The sequence below is a fragment of the Crassostrea angulata genome, chromosome 4 (genome assembly GCF_025612915.1).
Source record: "Crassostrea angulata isolate pt1a10 chromosome 4, ASM2561291v2, whole genome shotgun sequence".
NCBI classification, from domain to species: Eukaryota; Metazoa; Mollusca; class Bivalvia; order Ostreida; family Ostreidae; genus Magallana; species Magallana angulata.
In genome coordinates, this window is record NC_069114.1 from 4,539,127 (window position 1) to 4,557,513 (window position 18,387).

Sequence of the window (18,387 nt, forward strand, 5' to 3'; positions counted from 1 at the left end):
CGTCTCTAGTCTTGTTAGTATATTTAGACATGTTGTTGACGGAGAGATACAGATATCACTGTGTATATGTGAGACTCCTTGCGTCTGCTCTAATAGTAGTATTTGTACTTGTACTTATCCCAAGTGATTATTTTTTTTTATGATCCGCTGAAAAATTTCAAAATTCGGTAAACATTGCGTTGTGTCTAAATTATTCAAAACTTTCACAATAATATGTTTTGTTATTGATTTGCAATAAAATGTGATTATTAGCATCTTGTTTATGTTTCATATACTTCAAAAACACATTATATCATCGTTATAAGTGCTGATAAAAAAAGAGAAAAAAACTTTAAAAAAATAAATTCTGACGGCAGTGAAATTATTAATAGTGATTTATCAGAGAGTGCAAATTTGTGAGAGCCGGCATTCTTATTAAAACTATGATGCCGTTAACTTGTGTCTTGCTTACTCTGGTTGTGTTTATGCCTAATCTAATGACGGGATGTAAGTACACGAATTACTAACTTGTTTTGCAATGCTTTACTTTTGATCGCACGAATGTTCATTTTTTCTTTACATTTGCAAAAAAGTGATTTTTTTCATTTGTTTAAATTAAGGTGTTTTTTTTTTAAAAAAACTGTTATAAAATTCTGTCTTCATCTATGTTTACCATATTACACAGTATGTCTTAAATTACCTCATAACTCTTATGAACGACAATATCTTTTTAGAACATAGATGAAAAAATCCTTAAGTGAAGTTGTATTTTTTTCCTCGTTAAAAAAATAAATGGTAAAATGATATATTTTGTGAGTGTTAAATTTGACTGGTACCGTTCTTATATCATGATTTGTTCGTTACCATTTAACAAAATAATTAACAATATATGTCTAAGCTACATTATGCTCTAGTTAAAACAAATCTTAGCACATTTGAGATATTACTGTTAAATGAAAATTGTTAATGTGATTTTTTTTACTTTTGAACCTTAAGATAACCTAGCGTATAAAAAACCGACTTGGCAGACACTTGACAAGTATTCGTCGGACAAGGCAGTGGATGGACTGTATACTAATCTATCAGCAATTGGAAACCAGTGCGACGTATCTTTTGCCTCGTCTGAAGTCACGTGGTTAGTTGATTTAGAGACAATAAACAGTATCAGTAAGATTGTATTGTACCATGTGACAGAGGGATCTACATTTGGTAAGCTCATTTCACTTTTATAAATTGTTTCTTTCTTTCTACTTACGAGTCTTCTTTTTTTTAACAAATATTAAAGATAGCACACGCAACCAACTGGATAATTCATAAATAAACATTAAATCTGTACTTAAAAAAATATTACTACAATGATTTTCTTTTGAGTTTTTTGTTTTGTTATGATATCGATTTTGGAAACAGTGAAAGGTATCCATTTAACACAGATTTGGGCGTTTTTGTGGTCCAGATAAAATCTTAATGACTTCATTCCCATGTTTATATGATTCAGAAAACTTTTGCGAGATTGCGGGACACACAGAAACAGCATATACAACACATTAAATTGATAATTACATCTTTTTTATTCCTGTTTCTGTACTTGCTACTTTCTAATAATTTGGATAATGCTTCAATGGATAAGAATAGTTTTTTTTCTTCAAATTTTACGTTTGATATTCTCACCTTTGCTACTACGTTTTACTAAAAATTTTAGGTTAAGCTAAAATCTGAATTATTTCAAAACATAAAGATTAACCAGTTTCTGTTATTGTTTTTTGTATTACTTTGATTGTTTTGAACATCAAATGTAAGAAACAATGTTTAACACAATGTTTTTTTCATTTGGACGGGGAATATTAAGAATTATGTCATTAAAATTTATTTTTACATCGATGAATACATAAAAATCTAAAAGTTAAGAAATTTGCCGTTTTCTTTTAAATCTTCAATATCAATGGTTATTGCTGTTATTTAAAAGATACTATGAGATGATTCCTTAGTGTATATTGATACCTACATTCGCATTAATTCTTTACTCTTTTTTGCTTCGTTTTGTTTTTTGTTTTGTTTGTTTGTTTGTTTGTTTAAATTTTTTTTTGTTCGTTTGTTTGTTTTTTTTATTGAAGTTTATTGTACCAATGCATAAAAAGGAGTTGATATATATATTGAATGGTGTTTTGTTACAATTCAGAGCGATTGATATGCTGTTATTTTTTTTTCATAATAGGTGAATAGTTGGTGTAATATGTATGTACAAATGAATAGTAACCTAAGTTTTATTTAAAGTATTAGATTTTACTTTTTGGGTATCAATGAGATTTGTTATCCCGTTTTATACACACAAAGCTGACAGCGTCTATGCAAGCAGATTCCTCGGTTTCTCCGTATATGTATCAAACTCAACCAACAAGAAAGATGGAGTCCTGTGTTATCACGACACCAACTACACGGTATCAACCATAACGTCTAGGATAGCCATTGAGTGTATTTCCCAAGGCCGCTATGTGATATTCTACAACACAAGAGAAGGGATGTAACAACCGTTAATGATACAACGCCGCTTAATGCTATAAATAGCATTAAGCGTTGCAATTGCAACGCTTAATGCCATAAATTCTTGCATTAACAGTTGACATCTTCAATTGTTAATGATAAATCGCCGCTTAATGATATAATTGTATCATTAAGCGTCACAATTGCACAGCAGCCCTAACGCTTAATGAAACAAGCAAATATCGACATCCTCAACCGCTAATGATACAAACTTTATATCATTAAGCGTTGCAGTCGCACCCTTTAATGATACAAAATTGTAATAAAGAATGTAAAAACATCTTTATCTTTTCCTCAATTGGCTCAACAATTGTACATTAAGTACATTAAGTGGTAGATAGAATATATATATATATATATATATATATATATATATATATATATATATATATATATATATATATATATATATATATATATACTGTATATATAGAGAGAGAGAGGTGAGATGGAGTGAGAGAATCGATATATCAGACACAAATAGATAGATAAATGGATCGATGCAATGGTAGATGGATTGATGAACGGATAGATAAAATGATGAATGGACGGGTGTACAGATAGATAGATAGATAGATAGATAGATAGATAGATAGATAGATAGATAGATAGATAGATATTTAGATAGATAAAAAAACATCAATAAGTATAAAACAACAGAAAATAAACTGAATCAAACTCATTTTAATCAAGAGAAATTAAAAACAGACAAAATGTGAAATATATTCTGAAACAAAAACTTAAAAGATTAAATGTTGTTCAAGTTATTTGATAAACTGGCTTTTAAATAATGTTTAAACATCTTATCATTGCTTTGATATGGCCTAAAAAAATAGCACACGCAGGGCATTAATGAGCATCAGTGTTTATTAAGACTCATGAACTAGCATGATATTGATGAAAAGTTTTATTATATATGACCCCCAAGTTTGTTCTTTGAATATCTTGTTTAAAATATTCGTTACAAAATTGGAAATGTCTACAGCTACTGTCTGGAAGCTGGGTACATGTAAACTTATTTCTTTTTTTCATATTTTGGTTTTTACTTTACTACCGGTAGTGTCAACATGCGCTGTTTCTGTATTTAATGTCTTGAACCTCAAACCATCGATTGGAAACCTCTCGAAGGTTAAGCCACGCATGGTGCCAAAATGGGGAAGCAATAACTCTTTTTAACTCTAAAACAAGTCCGCTTCCAGAACCTACAAGTCTTATTATTCGACGCACACTTACAGGTGAAGGGACAGAATGCAAAACATTTGGAGAAATGTACACCATTGGACATGGTGTGTCGTCAATGATGGTACGGAATAATGTGTTAACATTCCTAAGACGAAACCTATAACTAGGTTCCCTATCCAAAACAATGTGAAGTATTTTCCACCATATTTCTTTCGGCAATTCGATAGACGCGCCGTGGATATGGCTGTTATTGGTTTCCTTGTTTGATTTCTTGGAAGAAGTACTTGGACACGTTTCATTGTCTGAGACATGGCGCTGATTGTTTACACCAGGGAGCATGTTCTCGTTGCATTTGACAACAGTAGTGGGTGGCCTTTTACATGTTGAGGGTGTTTCTTTTTCCAGTCCGTCAACAGCATTGTCACAGCTTTCATCTGACTCTCTAGGATGGGGACTATTGTATTCATCCGAAACATTTGGAGGACTGTTGGGGTCAAGTAGAAAATCTTTACTGCATTCGTCAACAGTAGAGGGGATACAATTACTGGTTAAATTTTTTACTTCTTCTATATCACCAACATCATTGTCACAGCTCTCATCTGACTCTCTTGGAAAAGGACTTTTGTATTCATCCAAAACAGGCGGTGGACTGTTGGGGTCAAGTAGAAATTCTTTACTGCATTCGTCAACGGAAGAGGGGATACAATTACTGGTTAAAGGTGTTTCTTCTTCTATGTCACCAACATCATTGTCACAACTCTCATCTGACTCTCTTGGAAAAGGACTTTTGTATTCATCCAAAACAGGCGGTGGACTGTTGGGGTCAAGTAGAAATTCTTTACTGCATTCGTCAACGGAAGAGGGGATACAATTACTGGTTAAAGGTGTTTCTTCTTCTATGTGACCAACATCATTGTCACAGCTCTCATCTAACTCTATAGGAAAAGACCTATCCTCGTTAACAGAAATGTTACAGGCTGAAAACGTGTCATTTTCCTTCTGCTGAAAACTGTTTTCGCTCATCAACTCGTCTACACGACCATTCTGTAGTTCGTTTTCATTGTGTGTTTCAATATTTTCTATGATGTACTCTTTTGTTTGAGGTTGTATGTCAATGCTGACATAGTGTTCACCCTGACCCTCTGGGAAATATCCAAGACAAAGCACGTTTAACCCTTCATCAAATTTTCCATCATTAGAAATAATTTTGCAATGCATTAAGCCATTTGCAGATATAATCAAAAATTGCAGATTTAGCTCTCGAGCTAATGCCTGCAAAGTAAGATTATCACCATACTCTCCGTTTTGTGACATTTTTTGAATATATTCTGCAAAATCTTGACAGACGAACGATCTATAGAACTCGCCATGCTTCTTTAAATGATCCACAGCACTTGTGCAGAGACTAGAAGCTGTTCTAAAAATGCAAATCATTGATAGTTGATGAACTACTGCCTCAAATTGGCAGTTACCATCTCCCTTAGGATCAAACAAAAGTGTGACTGAATCGTTTTCTATTAAATCTAGGCCTTCCAATCTGTCTGTATGAGAGAAAGGAATAAGATATTTCTTTCTGTGTTCATTGTTCATCGTATGCATTTTTCTGAACTTCTCTTTCTGTATTGTCTCACTTGTGATATTTTCAACCCCTACCCATTCTGTTCTAGAAGAACTCGACCTTGGATCTTGAAACTTAACAAGGTATTTATGAGATCTTAGCCTCCTTTCTACTATCCTTCCGGACAAAATATATCTGCGTCTTGGAATCCTTGATTTGCCTGTGGGGAAGCGAATCAGAACCTTTTCTCCAATCTCATACATTGATGGTAGTGACGCTTTCATTCTATATCGTTGCATTCTGTTTGCGCATCTTGCCGTCGAGTTTCTCACCCGTTGTTTCAATAATGAAATGTTTGGAGTAGCTTTGTGTTTTTTGTGCTGTCGGCCAAAGTATATTTCAAACGGCGTCTGATAATTGAGAACTTCCATTGCTGTTGTGTTCATAGAATGCACGACTGTTGGCAGATCTGTTACCCAATTTGAACCTTTTGTCGAGATTTTGAGAAATCCAAGTTTTCTTCTTAACGTTCTATGAGACCTTTCGCACTTTCCTTGTGATTCTGGGTGATAAGGGCGACTAGTAATTTTCTTAACTCCCTTTTTTAATAACAGTGAGTCAAAGGATCCTTTAAATTCAGTCCCATTGTCACATTGAAGAACTTTTGGAGTTCCATATTCTAAAAAGACATCATTCATTGTTTTGCATACGAGTTTGCTTGATTTGTTTTGCAAAGGTCGACAAATCAAAAACCGGGAAAATACATCAATGACAGATAGAATGTACTGGTATGTCTGCCCATGGCATTGGACTGGTTCTGATCTCATATTTATGAGATCGATTTGCCATCGGTCACCGATATTTTTTGAAATGATTGATTTAAGTGGGGGCTTGTTGGTGAACTTAGCATACTGTCGTGCATATATTTTGCTTTTCGCTAATTCACTTTGGATACGATGTTCACTTATTCCAGTGAACTCTTTTTGAATCCGATGGTTGAGCGCTCTAGCGCCACTGCCTTGAGCATCATTGAATTTGTTTTTAACAATATTTTGCAAATCATCTTTTAATAAGACTCTCTTGCCTCGGAAATGTAAAACGTCCCTCCTAACAGAAAAGTCAGATTTAGCACGATAGAACTGAAGGACAGCTCTTTTCTGTTCTAAGGATCGTTCTTTGACTGCCACATTAAATGATTTGTTTATAAGTGATAGAATGGTATTATATCTTTCTCTTGAAAACGGACGTATAGATCGAGTTTTCTTGTCCATGGCATACTCTGTAAGAGTTCTGTCAAATAAAAAAAAATCAAAGATTATTACACAACCACTAATGCTTGATAGTAATGTTATAGACAAAAACATTAAAGAACTAATATTATGACAAAGGCAATTCCTTGTTTTTTCCTGCCAAACACATTTTAATGACCAATTTTTTTTTTATTTCTAGTAACAGTTATGTGTATTTTATGTCTAACAAAAGGACTTATTGTCTATATGCAATTTTTTTTTTTAACATGAAGAAATAAATTACTTTGTGATTGACATATCAAATGAAATAACGTACATGAATGTGAGTGTTCGCTATATTTTTACTACAGTAACTTGATCAAAGGGTCAGATTACATGGAGTTGCCAGACGCGGATCATCAGATAAGAAGTAACCCGTAGCGTCGAGTTTGATTTAATGATTCGCGCCTTGCAACGAGACGTGATCTGATTCTTTGGAACATGATCCCCTATGATAATAAATTCATTAGATACCTTTCCGCAAGGTAAAATACAAAACAAAACAAACCATCATACTTATTGAAAACAATTTAATTCAAAGTATATATTGAAAACGGTCTAACAAGCAAAATTGATTTATTGGGTACCACGTCATTAGCTTCAGAGCGGTGGTATAATGTAATACATGTAACTTCGCTTCGCTTCTTGTTTGATCTGCTGATTCACCCCTTGCTATTCCACATGATCCGAACCATTAGATCAAGTTATGATCATATATACTGTAAACCAAATTTTATTCGTGTCTGCTTTATTTCGCGATTAACTTTAGATAAACTGGTTTGCGACGACTAATGTTCGCTACCAAGCCTTATCAAGAACCCGTTGTTATACATGTAACAACCATACAACAACAACTTGTTTTTAGCGAGAAATATTCGCGACGACGAGGCTCTTATTACTTCGCGAAAATTTCTCGCACGCAAATAAATGTTGGTTAACAGCATATGCAAAACCGGAAATATAAATCTTTCGCTTTTTAAGCCGTTAGCGAATACGCTAGACGCTTTGTTCCAACTAACATTTGTGGTTACTAAGGCATGGAATGTATCATCTATGTTAGAAACCTTAAAGTAGCCCGAGTATCGCACTACGTCATAATATTGTTTCGACATTTACATAGCGTTTTAGATTCTCGGTATTGATTTTGCTTTACATCGCTCTTGTAAACAAAGGCAATAATAAGCAATTAGAACGGTAATATATATATTCTATGAGAGATAGAAATGATTCATGTTGAGAAACTCAATTCTGTTAAAGTAAAATGAAAAACGAAGTTTCTGATTAACCAGGGTCTCAGTTATGCTTATATCTTAGAACTTTGTTATGATGCCCCCCCCCCCCCCCCCGAATTTTTTTTTCTTTTACTAAAACCGGTTTAAATTTAGAGACAGAAGCTATTTCGAATTTAATCCATCGTCAATTAATTAATGTTTAAATGAAATCTAACATTGTTGACAGATCTAAGCAGAAAACTGTATAAAAATGTGATTTTTACGGATTTTTTTTTCGTCAGGGTCTACTTGGTTTAGAGCTTACATGTATAGCGTGAAAAGTAATCTGTCAACATATGATTTATTCTAGCAAATCTTGTTTCTAAGATGTCAATCTATAGACAAAAATTTAAGTTTAAGTCCATAAAATAGTAAAAAAAATGACCAAACACGATGCATGCATCTCATTTTTTAATTTTTTTATTTTGATACATCAGGTCCATAAGGCATACTTAAATTTACTTACAACAATTTGCGCAAAGTTATTGATGAGATATGGATTACATAAATGTTTATACTCTATTTTGTATGTCCAGTTCTAATTTTCCTAAAATTTGTAATTATTTAAAAACGGACGTCTGGCAAATTTCATTATTGTCAATAATTGTTGCAAGGGGAGAGGTGATAGAAAACAAACTAGCATGTAAACATACATATTGTCCTATGTATATGTATTGCTAGAATGTATGTCTATCATTTAAAACTAATCGTTTAATGATTGATCCCATTAAGTGCCAAGGATAGGACTACCTTAAATAAATGGATGGTAATGACCCGCATTAGTGGATTATTTATTGGAATACTTGTTGCAATGATCAATTATTCTAAAGCAAGTATAAAATACTAAACATATATATCAATGTTATTATCCAGCTTCCTATCTACCTGCGGTTTTGATAGAAAGTTCACATAGGAAATGAGACGCAATATTCTGAGACGTTCAATTTCCTATGAATGCACTTTGCTAATTCATGCGCCATGAGCACAAACGTCACCACGTGTTTTGAGTATATTTATTTCGGTAAGAATAACATTTAATGAAAAGTTCAACCTTATATAACCAATTGGATATGTACTTTTGAAAAATTATCAACATCGAATTATATCTACTCCTAAATTAAAAAGAGTTTTCTCTACAAAGTTTCTGGCACTATATTATAGCCGCGGAAGCGTAATAACATGCTAATATGGCTATTTCATGTATGTTTCGTATCCCTGACTGAGAGCGTATATAATGGCTTTACAGCGACGATAAACATATATTTCATACAAAAAAAAAAACCAGTATGAATATAAATATAAGCATTGGATGCTTATTTTTGGATGTCGTCGGTCCTATGACACACCAATGCGGTGCAGACAAATTATCATACCGCGCTAGCGCGCGGTATTCAATTTGTCTGCACCGCATTGGTGTGTCATAGGACCGACGACATCCAAAAATAAGCATTCAATGCTTAAAAATACAATCGTAAGAGCATTTATTTCTTCATAAAATATCAATCTTGATTCCAGTGGGTTTTTTAAGCGAGTTCTGTGTGTTTGTGTGTGTGGAGAGAGAGAGAGAGAGAGAGAGAGAGAGAGAGAGAGAGAGAGAGAGAGAGAGAATCAAATTGATTCATCAATCAATATAATAAAAGCTCATTACTGTTAACACGTTTACGGTTCTCTACATAATCTAATGAAATTACTAATAGTGAAGAAAACAAGTTTTACGATGGAATATGCCTTGCGAATACCATCCCGCTTTCATGAATATATATGCGGTTTATCTGTTTCTATACATTTGTTTATTTATACTTGTCTTTAAAGAACAATAAATAAATAAATATATTGTTACCTGCAGGTTTTATACGATGTCCAAATCTTGTACTAGAAGGTATCTTTGAAAGTGTAAATGGCGTTCTCTGGCGTTTGGAAGTGTTGGTGTTGCGCACTGCATAGTCAATTTGTTCCGGTCATTATTCGATGTCAAAAAAAGGGGGTCATTGTTTAGAACACAGTTCTATATATAAGTAATACATTTTTAGTTGTAAAAAGAAAAATTAGTTCGATTTTGTTTTGCGATTTTGAACAGCGTAATACGATCGATTCATCATTGCGGTGTGTGTGCGTGTGTGCGTGCGGGAGGGAGGGGGGTGACACATGCTCAATGATTTGATTGTTTCAATATTTCTAAAATTAAAAAAGAAGATTTGATATGTTTTGCTTTGTATAGTATAAACATTGTACTAAACTAAAATTACCTAATTGAATTAAAGTTGCTTTTTTTTATCGTTGTAACGTATAATGTCTAATATGCATGACAGAAATCCGAATTAAATATTACGGGGAGGGCGTCAATTTTGTTTTTAATCTTTTGACGGCATGTGTGAAGAACAATTCTTACGAAAATTTCAAAACATAATCTACACTGCTTACATTTACATATACGAGGATTGTCCAAACAAAATCGAGGACACATGTAATTTTATTCAAAATAACGGCACTATTATCAGGAAAGCATTATACTATTATGATAAAGAGTATATTAATGTATATGTATGAAAATCAGAGCAATGTACATTTTTGTATTGGAGTTATCATTTTATATACATTGCCTATACAGTCTGCATGTTGAGTTATAACGACGTCCTTAAAAAGTCGTAGTCCTGGGTTTACCCGAGAGTGATTTACCGCATTCACAGTCTGACCAGAAGGTACAATCGAACGCTCCATAAAAATTGCTTGTTTCACTTGTAGATAAATTAACTCGAAATATTCTATGTTTTTTCCTGTTTCCAGCATCATTTCTTTTTGTTTCTATTTGTGTTTTACTAAAAACAAATAGTGAAACGGACATTCCATACTTCAAAGAAAGTCACTATCCGTTTGAATCCTCACTCAAGCCGCGTTCCTACCCCCCCCCCCTCCCAAGCACACACATATCTTACTCATTGATTGAATTCAATTTGTATCCAGTTGTCATATTGTAAGTTTTGAAGTTTAACTCACCAATAGTAATTTCGAAATAAACAAACTGAAACAAAAATATAAGGTTATTTTAATAGTGAAGAAATTCATAATGATTCCATGTAGCAAAAGAGATAGACGCCCACCCTCCCTCCATCAAAACCACCTTAACAAACTCCGATCCTCAGCAATTTTCTATAACTCTAAATTGTCCAGATTTCTTTTTTATTCGTACCATAAATCTGCCATTTATATGTACAAATTTAATTAGACTTGCAGATTTAATATTAACCACATCTATTGAACGATCTGCTTGGCTTGGTGACTCCACGGAAACCTAGTACATAATGGTAAAGGGGTCCGAGCAACCGATGCACCTGTAAAACCGGGTTTTTTCTTATTTGTCTCAACTTGTATATTTGTTCCATTATATCCATTGTAGCAAAAATTTTAATAACTTCATAAAATGATTGGATATCATAAAAAAAATTCTTTTTATTTTATTTCGTTTTTAAAGTTTGAAGGATAAATCACATTTTTATAATGAAAAAAAAAATAGTTAGCCTGCGTTGATGTAGCCCCCCCCCTCCCCTCTCACAAAAATAAATAGATAAATAAATAAGACTAAGAGATACCATTCAATACCCCTTCTTTATAACACATGATCTATAAATTAGTTCGTAAGATTAGAGATAATAGATAAGTCCATTAGTTATATTACAAGAAAAGCTTTCCATTCGGCTCCCTTTAAGCAGCGGGCCTCCCATGGGCAATCACGCAAAAATCACGCAGTTGTTTTAAATAAGTTCATTATCAATGTTTTTTGTATTCGCTAACTTACCTGTGTATATAGGCAATCATGTGAAATTGTAAATATATTCTCGCTTTTTATATTTGACACAATATAGCATCTGATTTTTTTCAATGTACATCGTATGAATATGATCTAACAATTTGTAAAAATATTGTAAAAAAAAAAAGCTGTTAAAAGATTAATTTCACGCTATGAATTGTGAGCAAAGTGTATTTCAGCTAAAACTGATGTTACAGGCATGTAGCACCGTTTTTAAAAGTGGGGGGGGGGGGGTGATAAAAAAATTAATAATTCACCTTGAAATATTAGATCTGCCTTGTTTAAGCAAATATTCATCCCATTGCTTTATGAACACAATAATATTTCAATCATTTTTACAATTTTGTATCATTAAAGGGTGCGACTGCAACGCTTAATGATATAAAGTTTGTATCATTAGCGGTTGAGGATGTCGATATTTGCTTGTTTCATTAAGCGTTAGGGCTGCTGTGCATTTGTGACGCTTAATGATACAATTATATCATTAAGCGGCGATTTATCATTAACAGTTGAAGATGTCAACTGTTAATGCAAGAATTTATGGCATTAAGCGTTGCAATTGCAACGCTTAATGCTATTTATATCATTAAGCGGCGTTGTATCATTAACGGTTGTTGTCAATGAAAATTGGCTATTCTGATAAAGTGGAGATAAGTTTATGTGAAGTTGAAGTATATGGTAATATTTATTATCTTTATATATATATTTTTTATATTATCCTTCATCTTTATGACTAAAAAGGTATATCTTACTTCTGTTTCTATCTTTTGCAAAAACAAAACAATATTAAAAAAATCAGAACTGTGTCTTTTTAAAGCAATTATTATAAAAAAGAATAAAAAAAATGTCATCATTACATGAGATATCAAGCAACAATTATATGATCATATTCTTTGAAAAATCATACATGTAATTTCAATTCATGTGTAGCTAATATGACACATTTTGTAAATACTGGACGATTCTATATTTATGTATGCATCATCTTTCTGTACTGTCTTTGTTTTATTTTATAACAACAAGGATGTCCTTTGGGATTCTATGGCGGGGATTGCTTAAAGACTTGCCCAGTTAATTGTCACCATTGTAACTACGAATCTGGAAAATGTCTCGGAGGCTGTCGCCGTGGTTTTTCCGGACACTTTTGTAATTCTTATGAACGAAGTGAGTTAGTTTAGTTGTTTTTTAATGAATTTTTTTTGAACTGCTATAAGCCAGCTTTCATTCACGTGAGAAAAATGTTCTTTCGACCTTCGTCGATGCAAAAAATTTCTCGCCCCGAATCACTTATTGTCTTATGGTTGTTTTAGCAAAATAGATATTAGAAAGGCTTGTTCGCAAAAATAAGTCGCAGCGTACTATTAATGTCTGGTAAATCGCAAATGGATTTCGTCCTGCATAAAAGTTGTTGGGTTACCGAAATTGAAATAGCATTGTAAAATAATTAATTTTTGTTTGAAATGTACCATCTTACTAAAAATAGCGGAAACATAGTTCGTATCGTGCAAAAAAAGTTGTCTACTTGAAGTAACTAACGTAAAAATAAACGTATTAATCTGCCATACGTGACGTTTGAAATTTGTGAAATCATACCATTTAAGCCATCACTTGACCATTTTAATAAACAATTAACGGCTGATAATTAAATTGTAAACAAAATTAAAGTAATAGCTTCCAAATTTACAAATATGAGATAAGTTGTAATAGTTTAATTCTTAAAAAGCGCAAACTGACCAACCAATTCTGTATTCTATAAGCTGGTGATTTTATTCCTTATACTAAAATTAAATTTGAAAAATGATGTTATTACGACTGTTGACTTCCATTATGCCGTTTGAAACCCAGTGACTTTTATTCATGATAAACAACATTTTTTAAAATGTTTTTAGATATTATAAAAGTGAAATATCCTATTTCATATGAATAGTGTCCTAAGGTTCATATCAATAACACATTGTTATGTTTTTCCTATCCAGTTAATTTGGCATTACATCGCCCGACTTTTCAACTACATACATTGTTTGACGGACAACCAAGTTCCAGACTCGTTGATGGTAAAAAGAGTGATCTGAGTATATACAACGGTCAATGCACCTCTACTAAAAACGGCCAAACGTTTGTAATGTGGAGGGTGGATTTAGAACAACTTCGTCGCATTGAACGTATTGTTGTTTACTCCAGAACGGATAACAGAATATGGGGTGAGATAAATAAACCTGTTATATTTCTCTTTGCATTAACGGTATGAATTAAATATACACATAAACAAATGAATATTCATATATTATAACTTTGCTTTAAATTATATGATTTAAATATATTCTTTTGACAGATGGAGATAACCAATTTTCAAAAAGATTACTAGGATTTTCAATCATTGTTTCGAACACCACTAACCACAAAGATGGCGTCATTTGCTTTCACGACCAAATATACAACAAAAATACAATACCATCGGTGGTAGATATTCTCTGTTCCGTCTTTGGACGCTATGTTATCTATTACAATGAGAGACTACCAGGAGTCACATACTATGTAGAACATAGTCAATATGCTTTTCCTGACCTCTGCGAAGTAGAAGTTTACGGTACATAATGATGCTACTAATAAAACAAAAAAGTGCATACTGTCTTTACATTTCAACTAGATAATTTGTAATGTTTATTTTAAGGTTGTCCTATAGTCCAGAGTAGGTTTCAAGACGAGGCCTGCAGACTCATGTGTCTCGAAATGTGTAGGAAGGGTGAGTAAATACCCTTGCTTTATCGCAATTATTCTTTCTGCAGTTTTAAAGAAAATATTTTTAAGTGTAATATATCTTGAAAAAGATATATGCATTATAAATAAAAAAAATCATTCAAATACACAAAAACAGATAAAACGAACTTAAACAATTTAAAGTACTTTGGAATCATTTAAGTTTGTTTGGCCAAATTGTGTGAATTCCTTGAAAATGACAAATTTGAAAAGGAGGTTATTCCTTCTTTTATCTAAGACCAACAAAATCAAAAATGATTGTATAACCCCACAAATTAATTCAACATGAGCCATAAAATATGTGCCACCAGTTTCATATTTGGGTATTCTACTGGAAAGGGGCATCGATGGCAATTTAACAACATCAGTTTGTGAAAAACGTGATGACTTAAACTATGTACCAATATACCTTCATCACCTGTATTTTGAGGTTTCGTATCTTAGTTAGAGCGATACGAAAAGGTATGCTCTTCGTATGAACAGTTTCTAAGACGAGGCAATGTACTGTCAAACAGGTTAATAAAACAGGCCTATCAACAGTCTCAATTCAATTCATCATTTTATATAATCAACGTTTAGTAATACAAACGATGCAAACAAATATAAAATAATCTGGTGTTTTTGAATGTCTTGATCGCCTTAGAAGAATATCAAAAATAGTCCAAAGACTGTAACAAATGATTTAGCAGGGTCAACATACTACACACTCTCCCAAGTGTTTTTCTTCCACCATTGTTCGGTTGATATTTTGATAATCAAAATTACTTTTGTGTTCAGACTAAGTTCATCCACTGATATTAAAATGCCCAGATTTTCTGTTTTGAAACGTCCCTTCTTTCGCTTCAGGGTTCAATATCCAACCCAAAATTAAAAGTCTACGGGCATTTTGCATTGCATCATAAAATAATCCAAATGCTATCTTTAATATTGTGCGAGGTATTCAGTGTGAGTTCCAAATGGTGAAACGATATAAACATGTCCCATTACAAATCTCCGTAAGAAATTTGTTTTCGTTCATGAGAGTTCAACGCCTATTTGTCAATAAAGATACATGTATCTTGAATTTTTACTTTTATTGACTTCAACTGTATTTGTTTCATAAGCATGTGCATTTTTATTAAACATTTATCAAAAAAATATGGAAGAAAAACATGGGACAAACTATTGACCAACATTTATTTTGCCACACGTATGGTTTTTGTATTGATCGAGTTCTTTCTATATGATAATATTTAATACGTGGCATGTTTAACCACACGTCTGAGGAGGCACATGTAATAGACTATATCAAAAGTAGCATTTAATGTTGCAGCCAATCGCCTATTATTCAAGACCACGTAAGAGACATTTTGATTCAACATATTAGTTGCATATTTAAATGATAAAAAAAACAACATTGTAACATCTTCGTGCAAAGTAAAAATGATACGATGAAATTGGAGCAGCAATGCCCAACGGCAACTAAAAAATGTCCTAAAGTGTATTGACATCATTTTATCTGAAAAAAAAAATATTTTAGAGCACCAGTCCAGTTAAGCAACTTGATTCACTAAGGAGAAGTTCCTTATTCACTAAACAATTAAATTGAACGTTTAGTGTACTTTCAATTTATGTAGAAAGACAGGTTATACCGTGGTCATTTTAAAACAACAAATCGTAAACACTCTCTATTCCGCCAAAAAGGAATCAAAGGTTTTTGCGTTTTTGTTTTTAATTTCAGATCTAGAAAATCTTAGTTACAAGAAAAAAAACTTGGCAGTCTGCAACATATTCCTCTTCGGGAACAAGCGATAAAGCAGTTGATGGACGATATACGTCACGCCATTACACAAGTGGACAGTGTGCTATATCAAAACCATCAACACAAATAACATGGTGGGTTAATCTGGGGAAAATATACATGATAGACCATGTCAATATCTACTTCAGGACCGATAACGTACAGTGGGGTAATGCATATATTATTTATTACTTTAATATATAGTTTTGTTTGTGTCAACATGAAATGTGTAGTTGTTTTTGCAGGTTTTTTTAATCATAATAAATCTAATTTTTATCTATTCAAAGAAATAAAAAAAAATTCCGATATCATATTATGTTTGTTTGTTATAGGAATAAACAATGGCTATACGGCAGTTTTCCTAGGATTTTATTTGTACATTTCGAACACCACCAATCGTCATGACGGAATCCTATGTCACCACGATACAAATTACACAAGAGAAACGATTCCTGATCACGTGTCTATTGATTGTCCTTACCATGGACAATACGTCATTTTTTACAATGAACGTCTGCCCGGAGTTACCTACCCTTCCGGGTATTCAAACTTGGCTTATTGTGACCTCTGTGAAGTTGAGGTTTATGGTATATATTTCTTTTCTGTCAAAAAATGAAGTGTGATTTAAGTGTTGAACATGTCATATTGTTTTTTTTTCATTACCAAGGTTGTCCTAATCCTGTGGTCGAAGTTCCTCAGTGTTCTAAACCGTGTCCATCACACTGTGAAGAATGTTACCAAGACACGGGAGTATGTATGAGGTGTAAACTTGGATTTGAAGGCTATGCTTGTGAAAGAGGTAACTATATCTTTGCAATTCAAGATGCAATTACGTTTAACCTATATAAAATGTATTTATTTTATTTGGCAAAAGACATATTCTGTTGAAAAAAAAAGCAGTTTAGGCAATTTGACGCTATACTTTTAATTTTCATCTCAAGGAACATCATGCATTTATTCCTTTATTTTTGTTACAATAAAGAACATGACACTTTCTTTTAGAAGAATTTTTATCTAAAAATAAGTCATGTTTGATAGGACGTTTTGGAATCAACATACACATATCTATTTCAGCCTGTCAAGCGAGGACCGACGTAAAAGTATCGTTACCAGTTACAATCGCCGGATCAGCATACGAGGCGTTGTTTTCAAGCAAGGGACTTTCCTTTCCAGAACATGGACACCACAATATGTCTTTGTTTTTGTCATTATCTGAACAGTCGACAAACCTTGTAAACGTGTCCTTCACAATCCATGGGGCATCGGTAGTCAGTGTGTACTTGTTGGATGGGATAGGTTCTCTAATCAGGATGGTCATTATTCATAACATTTGAATATGTGAAAACAATCAATCAACTTGCAATCAACTAAAAGTATAAACAAAAGTTGAGGCTAACGTAAACGTTCTTATATTTGAATAAAAGATTCCAGTTTGACAAAATAGATTTTTTTTTTCGATTTTGACGGGATCTAAGAAAAAAAACTCACGATATAAGATAGGGAAAAAAGTGCTAAAAGATACAGAAATGTTGGTTTAAAACATAATTAATCAAAGACATAACAAATATCAACAATTTTTCTATGTATATCTCATCTTTCAGGTGGGGCTGAAAAGAATTCATTTAATTTAAGTGATATTTTACCTATGTTTAAAAGAATATAAGTGATTTAATGTATATACAAATTTACGTAAATATGAATTATCCGTGGTGTTTTAATTATTATTTTTACTTAGTATGTCGACGAGTCTATGGAAACTGAGGATGTAAATGTCACAGTTGTAAACAACATCATTGCCGAAGTTCATTCGATTATAATAGAAGTTGTATATTACCATCGACTTGTCATCTCTAAATTGAGGCTGCCACTCCGTAAATGCTTCAACTATATCAATAGCACGGTAAGTTTCTATAATATATTGTAGTTCGACATTTTTAATTGCTTTCTTTAAAAAAAAAAATAGATTATGAATGAAAATGTTACTTTTTGCAAATGTACTTTCATAGATATTATGAATTTGAGATGACCTACTATATAAACTTTCTTTTCTTTATTTTTTTTTCGTTTAGATTTAGTGAGTTTGATTAAAAAAATTAAGTAGTCATGTTGTCGTAAGAATAGAACAACAAACATTAAGCCTCAGTATTATGCATCAAAACTAAGTTATACACAAGTGTTAAATAACATTTTTCCTAACATTATTTCCTTTCATTTTTCAGACATTTTAA

General features: G+C 32.6%; 1 pseudogene; it reads left to right on the forward strand.

The window, feature by feature from the left end:
• Positions 1-476: 476 nt before the first annotated feature.
• Positions 477-18,387, forward strand: LOC128180554 (uncharacterized; annotated as a pseudogene).